General features: G+C 35.4%; 1 protein-coding gene across 3 annotated transcripts in view; it reads right to left on the reverse strand.

Moving 5' to 3' along the window:
• Positions 1–12,569, reverse strand: part of LOC108738328 (heterogeneous nuclear ribonucleoprotein C) — a 339,083-nt gene that overhangs the window by 229,473 nt on the left and 97,041 nt on the right. The gene's annotated exons all lie outside the window — the stretch shown is intronic.

Consider the following 12,569-nt stretch of genomic DNA (forward strand, 5'->3'; position numbering starts at 1 on the left):
AGAGACATATTAGAGGCAGAAACAGGAGTTAGGAGGGGTAGAGGTAGACCTAGATTAGATTACTGTTCGCAAATAGTTAAGGATGTGGGCTGTTCTAGTTTTAGGGAAATGCGAAGTTTGGCTCAGGATAGGAAAGAGTGGAAGTACGTGTCCAACCAGTCTTAGGACTGATGACCTTATGATGATGATGAATGTTGCAGGGGGATTGCTGAAAGCTGATGCAGGTAAGTTCCCAACATGCAATGCTCCAACAAACAATTCCATTTAAATTGTGTTTTGATAACGGTCATGTCAAACAATCAGTCAACAGATAAAAGTAATAAACTTTTACGACTTGTTTTATTGTTCCAATATATTGATTTTCAGAAAGATGGGAAATAAGATTTTGTTAAGTTCCAGTAAGCTTTCGTTAAAAATATGCGGGACCAGATGCAGAAGCGGATGTGAAAAAGCATGCGGAACTTCTGTAACTACAGAGCAGAGATTTATTGCAACACTATGTTTGAACACCAACCATCCTCCTTCTACTGAGTTTCACTCTCCTACACTATAACACACTTCATACGCCTTCCGTATATTATTCCGCAGTCCATGTGCGAGGTCCCTAGCACCAATTTTCTCAAACGTTTACATAATTTAAAATTGAAAAGACTTATAACCTATGAACTTGCGTGTCTGTCATGTAGAGCACAGGTGGCGTTGTTGTGTGTGTCACGTGTAAATTTTAATGCATTCATTTTTTTTATCGGCAAAAGTTGAATCTGATAGTGAAAAATTTACAACGTCTTTAAGTTTCTATTAGTCCGTTTGAGGCCCGTTTACGACACTGTGGACGGCGGGTCATCTCCAGGGGTTCTGATTATCTACGGGCCATTACAGTAACAACTTGTAAGCAGCTTTATTAGACGAACACTTTTATTAAAAAAATCTTTTTTAGAGCTCGCAATTACGTCCGCCGTAAAAAAGTTTCACGACATCCTGCAAAAACCATTCGCGTCCACCGCCTTCGTCATAAAGCCATAAGGCATTATTACGTCTTTTCTTTTGGCACGACACATATATGTATATACACTACGTATCCGTTGTTCTTACAACAATACAATACCTTAACCGAAGTATAATCATCGTATTACGTCCTTCCTCTTACAGGTATTAAATAAATTGCACGGAAGCAATATAACGGTAGATAACACTTTATTTTATTGCCTGAGCCACTTTTTTATTGCTTGTCATTATGTACTCTCATAACCATGAACTACAAAGAAAAATATTTTACTCAATAATCATACACTTGCTAATACATATAATAATGGTCTAGTCGTCTAGTGTATGAACGCTTGTGTGTAAGTCCATTACTCAGTTAACCGTGGTCAAAACGGCTTTTGGATTGATGATTATAAAAACACGATAATAAATTGTGTTAAACGCCATAAATGCGATCAATTTACTATTTGATGCCTGATTAAAAGATGAAACTAGCAAGAGCTTCTATTTTTGATATTTTGGAGTAAATATAAATAAACACATAAAGGATAAACATTCGACGATTGAATAATACCTAATCTGCGATCTGGGCTTGTTTCGACTAACAAATTAATATAAATGACGCATTATTTTACATTCTATCAACACGCTTTTCGTCATAAATGAATCGCGAAACTATAGACCGAACGATTTAGAGATTTTAAATACCGACCTCTCTTTTTTCTCCCTTTTTATGATTTTTATGACGTAATTCATCCAAGGTTGGACCAAGTAAGGAATACAATTGATCTACCACGAGTGGATAGTTTTCTTTGTCCCAGACCTGAACCAAAATTGCCCATATTACCATCGGCTGATTAATCTTGGACCAGCTCTGGATTAAGTTACATTGACCGGGGACTTATTTTCTATGCTTAAATTCAAATAAAATGACATTCAAAATGATTAAATAAATACTGCATTCAATATTTTATTTTGTATTAACTAAAGAGACATTAATAGTATTGTTCAAATAGTTGATTTTGAAGGAAAATAAGAAACTATTTAAAAAATCCGAATTATTTTTTTTATTAATAAAGGTTATTGAACGTGGATTTAAAAATGATTAATAAATATCATCATAATCATGTGTTAATCTCTCTGGAGCGGTCAGCAAAGAAATAAAAATATAAGAACGCATAGACGTTTGATTTGTGGAATTATATATTGAAATTACATCTGCTGTACACCATTAATTACACTATTTACATCGAAGTGAGTCCGATTGATGTTGTGAACCTCTTCGCTTTACATGGTCTTAGTCTGAATCTTGTGGGTCTGTTCCTTGTGTGTCTCAATCTGTATGAGTCTGTGCGTGAGTCTGTGTGCCAGAGCTCATGATTGGCAAGCCAACTTTGGTCTACACCTAACCCAATCGTACTTTCCTACATGGGTCACAACCATTAGATTACCATCTGGTTATTTTCAAGTAAAAGAAAAACTTCGCCTCAACATAGTTTTTAACGAGAAATTTCAACTTTTGTATTATTCAGCTCTGCAAGTTTATTTTATTTTACGAATTTCTTCTTTTTTATTTGCCCACTAATACAAATCATGATACAAATTGTAATGATTATCAAGAGCGGCTCGTGTAAAGGTGCTTCAAAAAAATCAGATCGTGTTTACACATTTTTTCTGATACTTACGTAATATGCGAAGTCTGTGAACTATTTATTTACTAATATTCTAATACGGTATTAATAACCAATTTATTAACGCATTTTACATCCTCATCATCATAAGGTCGTCAGTCCTAAGACTGGTTGGACACGTACCTCCACTCTTTCCTATCCTGAGTTAAACTTCGCATTTCCCTAAAACTAGAACAGCCCACATCCTTAACTATTTGCGAACAGTAATCTAATCTAGGTCTACCTCTACCCCTCCTAACTCCTGTTTCTGCCTCTAATATGTCTCTGACTAGACCTTCATGCCTGAGAAGGTGTCCTACCAACCTATCTCGCCTATTTTTTATTGACTTCCATAGAGTCCTCTGTTCTCATATTCTTTCTAATACCTCTTCATTTCTAACCTTTTCTACCCACGTTATCCTCATCATCCGCCTATAACACCACATTTCGAATGCTTCTAACATTTTCTTTTCCGCCGCGCCCACTGTCCATGTTTCGCACCTGTACAATGCCGTACTCCAAACATACACCTTCAATAACGTTTTTCGAATTTCTAAATTAACCGTTCGCGAGCATAGAAGTGACTTCTTTTTATTAAAGGCGACACGACCCTGCGCTATCTTCTGCTTTATATCCCTACTACTCCTTCCATCCTGAGTTATCTGACTTCCTAGGAATCTAAAATCGTCTTACTACTCCTAAAAAAATTGTTTCTTACATTACAGAAGTAACGAAGTTGTAAAGATGATAATAATATAAGAAACTTATCTGAACTTCTACCTTTGAAATAATTTCGTTTAGTCCGGTGTCAGATAATAGTAAAAGAGTGAAGAACCTCTGACGTATCTATACTCCTTCAACAATGAAAGCAACCAAGAAATTCGATATCGATAATACAATTCCCTTTTATTAGATTTTGGATGAATGACCAAGAAATTGACTGCGGAAAAATCTTCCTCCTCTATCAGACGTTGTTAACTCGGTTTTGTTGAAAATAAGATAAATTTCCAAAGCCGAGAATGAAATGACACTTTATAGGAGCATCTCCGAACTTTATTACTAATAAAAAAAAGTCACTGTTAAAAATAAATGTAATTTTTGGATTCTCATGAACGGCATCTCTTGAAACGGAATAAATATTCGTGTCATCTTTTCAATTAATTAAGAGGATAACATTGCGTTCAAAGTTCTTGAACTTCATTAAAAAATCTTCTATTTTTAAAGTACAACATCTTATAGCCCGTCCAAATCTAGACGGATGTGACTAGGGTTGCCACCTTTTCAAGCTTTACATAAAGTATTTTTCGACTAAAAGGTTAAAAAAAAAGTACTCAGCATAAAAATAAAGTATTTTATTTTTTGTTTTTAAAAACATATTTTTTGTTACACCTAGCAGCCACTAACAAATTGCTGTCGCTCTTAAATATATTAATAGCCTCTAAACATTTAAGTAAACTAAAAGTCCATTTTTAATTAGTTTTAATGAAGCTTTATTCCTGTCGTCCCGCCACTTTGCGTTCATAACAGAGAATACTCTTTCTGTAAATGCTGAAGTGGCCGGAACGGACAGCAAAAGTGACACTACTTTGAACAGATTTGGGAAATCAGGTTGTTCCGTAAATATGGCTTGCCATTTTTCTGCAGTGCATGTTTCTTTGAAAGTGATGCTGCTGTTACAAATTTTTTCCCTAATTTGATTTAAATGGTTCACTTCATTGGAAAGGGCATCATAATTAAGTTTTGTTTCCATATTTATAGTTTCAGTAATTGTGGTTGAACCATTTTTCGAAATAGCATACTGCTTTTTCTATAAACAAATTGAAGTTTTTATACAATCTTGCTTTTATTCCAGGTGAAGATTGTTCCATGGATTCGATTTTCTTCATGGTCACAAAGCCGTAAAACTTGTCTTCTTTTCTTTTAATTAAATCGTTTTTATATTGAATGAAACTAGCGTTCAGAAACATAGAAACATTCTCAAAAATATTGTATTGTGCAATATTATTGATGTAAAAATACTGTGAATTTCGAATAATCGCCTACAAAATTACGATGTTTACTTAAGGCCTTAAACAAAGTACTTTTGCGTACTTTATGTGTCTTGTAAAATATAACGTACGCACAGTCGAAATAGAGTACAATACTTTATAATAAAGTACGGGTGGCAACCCTAGATGAGACTGTTGTCGAAGATGAATAGCATGAAGTGGTTTTATCGTTCGTCCTTAAATTAAATAGTGGAAACTACCGAATTTGATTGCCCCTAATGCGTACTACCTAACATGAATGCTGGAATGGCGATCTCCGTAATTCCAATTATAAATAAATCGCGAACGTTATAAAAATTCTCACCAAATTCCCGTAAAAAATGCGGAATTTACAGAAAAAGATAATTTTTCCTTATTGAAGCTCATCCTCACACAAACTTATGAAATGTTAGATCTAAATTTATCTGGAGATGCTTTTGGGTACATATCACGAGGACTTTCTTCGAAAAAAAACCGTTCATTCTTATTATGGCTATTTTCATTCCTTTGACATTTTGGGCAATGACATACATGAGGACACCCGAAAGTCTTTTGTCTGAAACGTCCCGTTACTGTTCCCATGTGGTCATTTCCAAGTAGCAAAAATTCGTCTAAATCTGGTATCTAACGGTTGATTTCACATTATTATAAATGCATTACATAATTTATTATACGGATGTTTACTTTTTATTGATTTACCCTCTAATCAAGAACGATGATACAAATCATATCATCATAAGGTCGTCAGCCCTAAGACTGGTTGGACACGCACCTCCACTGTTACTCCATTCTCACATCCTTAACTATTTGCGAACAGTAATCTAATCAAGGTCTACCCCTACGCCTCCTGTTTCTGCCTCTATTATGTCTCTGACTAGACCTTCATGCCTGAGAAGGTGTCCTACTAACCGATCTCGCCTATTTTTTATTGACGTCCAAAGAGTCCTCTATTCTCCTATTCTTTCTAATACCTCTTCATTTTCAGCCTTCTCTATCCACGGTATCCTCACCATTCGCCTGTGATATCACATTTCGAACGCTTCTAACCTTTTCTTTTCCGCATTGCCCACCGTCCATGTTTTGCACCGGTACAGCGCCGCGCTCCAAATATACCTTTAACAATCTTTTTCGAATTTCTAAATTAACCGTTCGCGAGCATGGAAGTGACTTCCTTTTATTGAAGGCCACTCGACCCTGCGCTATCCTTTCCTTTATATCCCTACTATTCCTTCCGTCCTAACTTATCTGACTTCCTAGAAATCAGCCACTTCTTCTAATTTTTCATCTCCCATCTTTACATTCGCTCTTTCCCTATTTTTTCTGCCCTTGCATGCCTTTATTATTGTTTTACTTTTATTTATTTTCATACAGTACTGTTTTGTCAGTACCACTTCCATTTTATTTAAATAATTCATTCACAGCCACTATTACATCGTACCTATGTCTTTAAAACCGTGTATTGATTTACTAATACGTCAAAATATTGTCGACTTTCAATTCAAAATTCCGATTAAACCGCCGCATCCTGGACATCTGAAGTGGACGTATTAGTTAGCTCCATCGTTTAGGTAGACGTCTCAATAGTTAGCTAATTCCAGAAAGTGCTATTAACCGAGAAGATAGTTGCAACAGTTTGAATTGCAAACAGAATCATAGATATTCCCTACATTAGCAATGTTCGTACATTAGAAACTATAGATGTTTTCAATAGTAGATGTCCGCAGTTTTTCATAACCAAAACAGTAATAAAAGGCAGAACCCTATAACGACATAAGAGAATAGGACATTCGGTTTTAGGTTATAAATTGGGTGCAATTTGTTCGGCAGTATTTTACCTTTTTTATGTATATTATTATTAATTCCTGAATGTAGTAATAAGCAAAATTTAACACCATATTTATTTTCAAATATTCCGATTTTTTCCTCTTTCATTTTTGAAGCAAAAGAAATACGTTCTTTAAGCTAAACAAAATAACACTTTGTACCTGATTTTATGACTGTTTGAATGTGTATGTATCTTAACGGCAAAGATTCTAAGAATTTCATCCCCATTACAGATTTTTGTCACCAAAGGAGAAAGTCGGAGTACCAGTTTTTGCCAGTGAGTCAGTACTTTTGAATTTGAGTAGAGCAACCAAGCTGTCTCGCCGAGACAGTACCAGCCAACCGACCAATTGTTACCGCCAAATTAATTTTTGTATATAGTTTTGTATATATTTTATTTAGTAAATAGTGATTATCTTTAGTTAGAGATATCACATTCGAAAATTATTGAAGTGACCCAATTTCCTATATTAAGTTTACACTTTTGATAATTTACGAAAAAACACAATTGTTTATTGGTTCATTCATGTTTCCTCAGTTTTTTTTGCCTGTTTGTTTATTATCATTATTATATGCATATAAATCCTGCCTGATCATTTGTTTATTTACATATTTACCGCAATTTTCAAATGTTCAAGTTATTGCTATCGACCCTGCGTTATTTTTCTTTTTTTTTCTCAATATCTACGAATGCTTCCTCTTAGCTCAACTCTCACAAAAACACTCTTTAGCCAGTGAACCATTTGGCGTATAACTTTAAACTAATGGCAAGCAATAACAGATAGATAAATTCAGGAACAGTTTATACTAAAACCACATTAACACAAATTGTTGGATTTCAAAAGAAACATTTGCGGCAGCACACAAACTGCTGATAGGTATGTGTATATAATAGCATGCAAACAAATGAATTGATGTATGCGTGAGCAGAATTGGTGGCCCATAAATAAACCTGCGTACTTAAGAGTTTAACATATATTTGTGTTATTAATATTAAACACAAAGTTACGCCGTTGAACTGGATAAATAGTTCGCGGGGCGTCCGTTTATACACAACAATTATTGCCTCATGCGGATTTCACACAATTGCATTAATAATTTTAAATTACAAATACGGTTTATAACGTCACATTAGTCGGCAAAGGGGTGTAATTGCATTTTAATAATATATAAACGTTTGTTGCCACACTTCGATTGAAAGAAAAATATGAAAGCCCGATGCAGCGTTAAATAGTTAACCAATTATTCGTTACTTTGATGGAATCAGTCAATAAGTGAACCATTCATCGGAATGAAATTGAATTCAGTTGCATTGAAATCAATTCTATGGAAGTTTTAGTATTGAAAATACTTGTTTTCCGCGAAAACGCGAGTAGTATTTTCCCAAAATGTTGGTTTTAACGGAGCGAATGAAAAAAAAAAAATAATAAAGAAGCTCACAGAAAAAACAGAATAGAATGCAGAAAACATCGATAAGAGAAGAATGGAAGAAAACAAGGCATCGAAAATAGATCAGGAAATGAAAGTCAGGATAGAAAGAAGAGATAATATGGTCAAAGGCTAGAAGAAAAGAATATAAAAAGGAAACAAAAAGAAAACTACAAAAATTTACACCTCAAAATATATAAGCTGGTCGAACAATTATATGCCAAAATGGGCAACGAAAGGAAATATAGCAAGTATTGGATGGACAATAAGAACAAAGTTGTAAAATGTACTTGAATGCACTAGAAACGGTAGACCATGTAATGATACAATGTGAAGACACCAGAGCAGATACAACAATGAAAGATCTAACGAAACACAGAGACAGGCGGAATCGATGAGAAATGTTATATAAAAAAGGAAAGGAAGAAACACAGGAGGCAGAAGGTGAAGGTATGTGAAGAAAGGTAAAGAAAATAAGATATAGAGCAGCGGAATAATAATAGCGTAATTTGTGTATTTTGTATATTGTTAAGACTATAAATATCATGTATTCCGTGAGGTAATCTCAATATTTAAAATAAAAGAGTATGTTTCAGTGCTGCCAGAACTTAGCTCAATGTCTCAATACCAGTATAATTATTCTCAATTACTGGATTTTTCCGACAGAGGGCTTAGTTTATCCGAATTTTACTCACCTAGTGCCAGGCTATGAAATTTTACCTTTAAAAACTACTTTTCATTTTAATTAAATAGAAGTGTTAATTTTTTTTTGTAAATAAAACAATTATGACTGCTTTACTGACACAATAAAGATGACAGACGATAAATCATCAGAATATAAAAAAAATTGTTGGTATTAGTGCCACCTTTAAATTCTACACATACTGTACAACTCTGTCAAGATTCTTTCAGTTTCTCCTCGTTCCGAATCTCCTTTAGGTTGCTAAATGAGCTGCTGCTAAAACTTAAAACTTACTTAAAATGTATTTATGCATAAAATACTGTAATGTTCGTGGGTTTAACAAAATTACTTCTAAGGCTGATAACGACAAAAACTATTTATTTACACTAATGTTGATATGTCACTATTCACTGCGCTATTTATTTCACTGCTATCTCTGTCAATTTATTTCTCGATTCACTGTTGCAACGGTCAATTTATTTCTTCTCTTCTCGGCGATCGTCTCTTCCTTTAAATACTCTTTTGTTTACCTTCGAGAACCTTCTGGAAGCATCCGGATAGTTTATTTTTTCTTTGAACTGTTTAACTGCTTTCCCAGAACGCAGGTACAACACACGCATTTACAAATACGGCGCACATGAAGAAAGGCATCCGCGGAACGTCGGCGAATCGATAAGCCTGTCACGCACACGTGTGTCCCATCGCACACAAACGCGCTCGTGTTCGCTACAATACATTTAATTAGAAGGAAGCAAAATGTTCTCGTCTTAAAAAAAAATGGCATTATTCGTTTTCTCCGCATTTTCAGATAGTTAGGGCTTTTGCTAAGGTCATGACCGTCTTGTTTAAGTATATCACTGAGTGGTGCAAGATGGCGCAATCCACTTCCTTTTCAAATACCTTCGTTTCCTCTAATTTTTCCGGAAACCTAGTGTATGTTACCGACATGATTTTATTGGGATTACAATTTTTGGTGAAGAAATCGAAACTAGAAATAAACAATACCGATTTTATTCGCTTACTCCTCTTTATTAATCATCTTTAGGTACCTATGCCAATAATTGCCTTTTCTCGCATTACTATTTTTATTTCGTACAAAAAGGTTTCCTATAAAATCACTTCGCTACCCTAGCAACCTTACAACGAGAGAGAGGTAGAGAAATAACGCGATTCGATTGTAGGGAAGGAAGCGGCAGCCCTTGTAATTTAACCTTTGACGATCAGGCACTTTTGAAGTGCGATATTCGAGAGCTCTAACGTCGTAAACTAATTATGATTACACGAGTAATTTGCGTTCCAATTCGTCGCGTCGCACAGCGTCGCGTCATGTCGACAGAAAAGTTGTCAATTTTCACGGAAACTAAAAGCGAGAACGAAAAAAGCCAGTATCATATTATATGCAGTCAGACGCTTTGAATTTTTGTGTAGGGTTAATTCAATGTATTAGTGAATGAATGAGATCACCTCAAATCAATGAGGAAAAAATGTCGCTGTTGTCACCCCCTGAGGGAGTCAACGAGATTGCAAGATTACTAGAAATAGGGGGGAAATACACGAAGAAGGTCAAAAAAGATATAAGATGATAAAGTGGGAAATATGTAGAAAGTGTCTTAAAGCAGCTAAGGTGCAGGAGATTGATATGAGGTGTAAAGAAGAAGGATAGGTGGAAATAATCTATACGCACGTCAAGAGTTAGAAGTGGTATAGCAGGGGTGGCCAACTTTTCTATATATAAAATCAACTTTTCATCTTAAAAGTGTGGCTGAAGGGGACCTAAATTGACAGGTCCTATAACGGCTGAGGTGGAGGGGTTTTAGTCAGTAGGTCCGAGGACATCTTCCTCGGGAATGCGACACTACCCAGTCGTACGGATGGCTGGGTGTCTTTTGAAGATTTCCCCTCTTCCACGAAAACAAAAAAAAATCTTAAAAGTGACCGAGCGGCGTGGCGTTGAGATTTAGACCATTGCTTAGCATTCGGGAGGATGCCAGTTCGATTCCGGGTGCGCCCTGCCTTGGTCCATGTTTTCTGTGGTTTCTTTGAATCACTTAGGCAAATGCTGGGGCAGGAATATTCCACAGATAATCTTTAAAAGTGGATCGCGATTAGCTTGTTGTCATAGGCGCCGTCTAAGGGGGATGGAGGGGTGTGAAGTGGATACTATGTTTATACACTGCATTTCAATATATGGTCCATTCCAGCTAGGCATGAGTGCATAATTAAAATTGACAATCGATCAAACTTGGCCTCGCGATCGGACTTGTTGGCCAACTCCGATGTATAGGAAAAGGAAGATAGTGTAGAGACAGGTGAGCTACAATACGCCAACTAGTTAGCCAATACACATGAAGGGGAAAACTCCGGAGGACTATCAAAGGAATATGGTAGTAGCCACACCAAAAAAGAGTCGCATATAAATGCGAAAAACGTAGAACAATTAGCTTAACTTCCATGGCGGAAGATAATTTGTAAAAAGAGTAACATACAGTAATAAAACTTGAACAGAAATGTAGAGAAGTAGAAAGGGAATCAGACAAGGATGCACACTGTAACCGCTACTTTTTATTTTCGAAGACGCGATAAACATAATTAAAAACAGGACAACTTTAAAGATAGATATACAGGGACAAAAGATTAGTATGCTTAGATTGGCAAATGATATAGCAGTATTAACATCTGACAAAGAGGAGTTAAAGATAAATATAATGAAATCGGTAATAATAAACCAATATAGTACGGAAATAAATAAAAGTAAAACAAAAATATTGGCCTGCAAACAAAGAAAAAGTAGGAAAAGAGCGAATATAAAGGTAGGAGACAAAAATTTAGAAGAAGTCGCTGCTGTTCGGTTTCTAGGAAGTTAATTAATTCTGGATGAAAAGGGTTTCACAAAAAGGAGGCACTTCTGTGCTCTTGAACGGTTAATTTAGAAATTCGAAAGAGATTGTTAATGGTGTATATCTATACGAAACATGTATGGCAGGGGTGACGGAAATGTAAGGTTAGAAGCGTTCGAAATGTGGTGTTACAGACGAATGATGAAGATACCGTGGATAGAGAAGGTTAATAGTGAGGAGGTATGAAAAAAGAAAGAAGAACAAAGGACGCTATGGAAGTCAGAAAGGAATAGGCGAAATAGGTTGGTAGGACACCTTTTCTAGCATGAAGGGCTAGTTAGACACATATACATATTGTCACGCAGTGAAGTTTTAAGGATATTCAAAAAACCATTTTAGACTTCAAAACATTTCAAAATCAATTAATATTTCATAAGTATAACGTTGGTATTCTTTTCAAATTCATAAAACGGATATCGAGTTCATTTACTTGCAAAATAAGCGTATTTGGCGTTACACAGCAACGAAGCAGTAAGTGAAAACAATTACCTATTTACAAGCAGAATTTGACGCCAGTTCGATAGCTCTGGTCATTGGGAAAATTATTGTACTTCGCGAAGTCATCGATAAGGACTTCGTCGGATTTTTTCATTAAATCAGCTAAACCAGAGAAACTTCTAGAAACAGTGAATGACCCATGTTAAACTATGTACAAATAATCACTGATACATCAAAAAAGTTTAGCGCGTGAACGGGGATCGATAGTCTGATCGCAGTCAGTCGATTCCGGAACGCGAAGGGATAAAGTCTATCTACCCTTAAAAAGAATAACAGTTGGCAAACTCTGAGTGTTGGTGACGCTACCCCCTGGGCGATGATGATTGCGGCGCTCCTAAAAATGTAACTAGTTAACTTAAGTAGTTTTTTTGTGTATTGATCTACATTGGGAGAAAGATCCTTTTTATAAACACTTTTCTTGAATTTTCATTTGTGATGTTATCAATCTAAATTACCTGACAACTAATTCTAAGTCTATTTGTAATTGTCATATTGTCTTTTTAAATTTCATATCTGTTGTACTTTACTATATAATAAAGTTGTTATTGTTTTCCAATCT

The sequence above is a fragment of the Agrilus planipennis genome, unplaced genomic scaffold (assembly GCF_000699045.2).
Source record: "Agrilus planipennis isolate EAB-ADULT unplaced genomic scaffold, Apla_2.0 scaffold190, whole genome shotgun sequence".
Taxonomy (NCBI): domain Eukaryota; kingdom Metazoa; phylum Arthropoda; class Insecta; order Coleoptera; family Buprestidae; genus Agrilus; species Agrilus planipennis.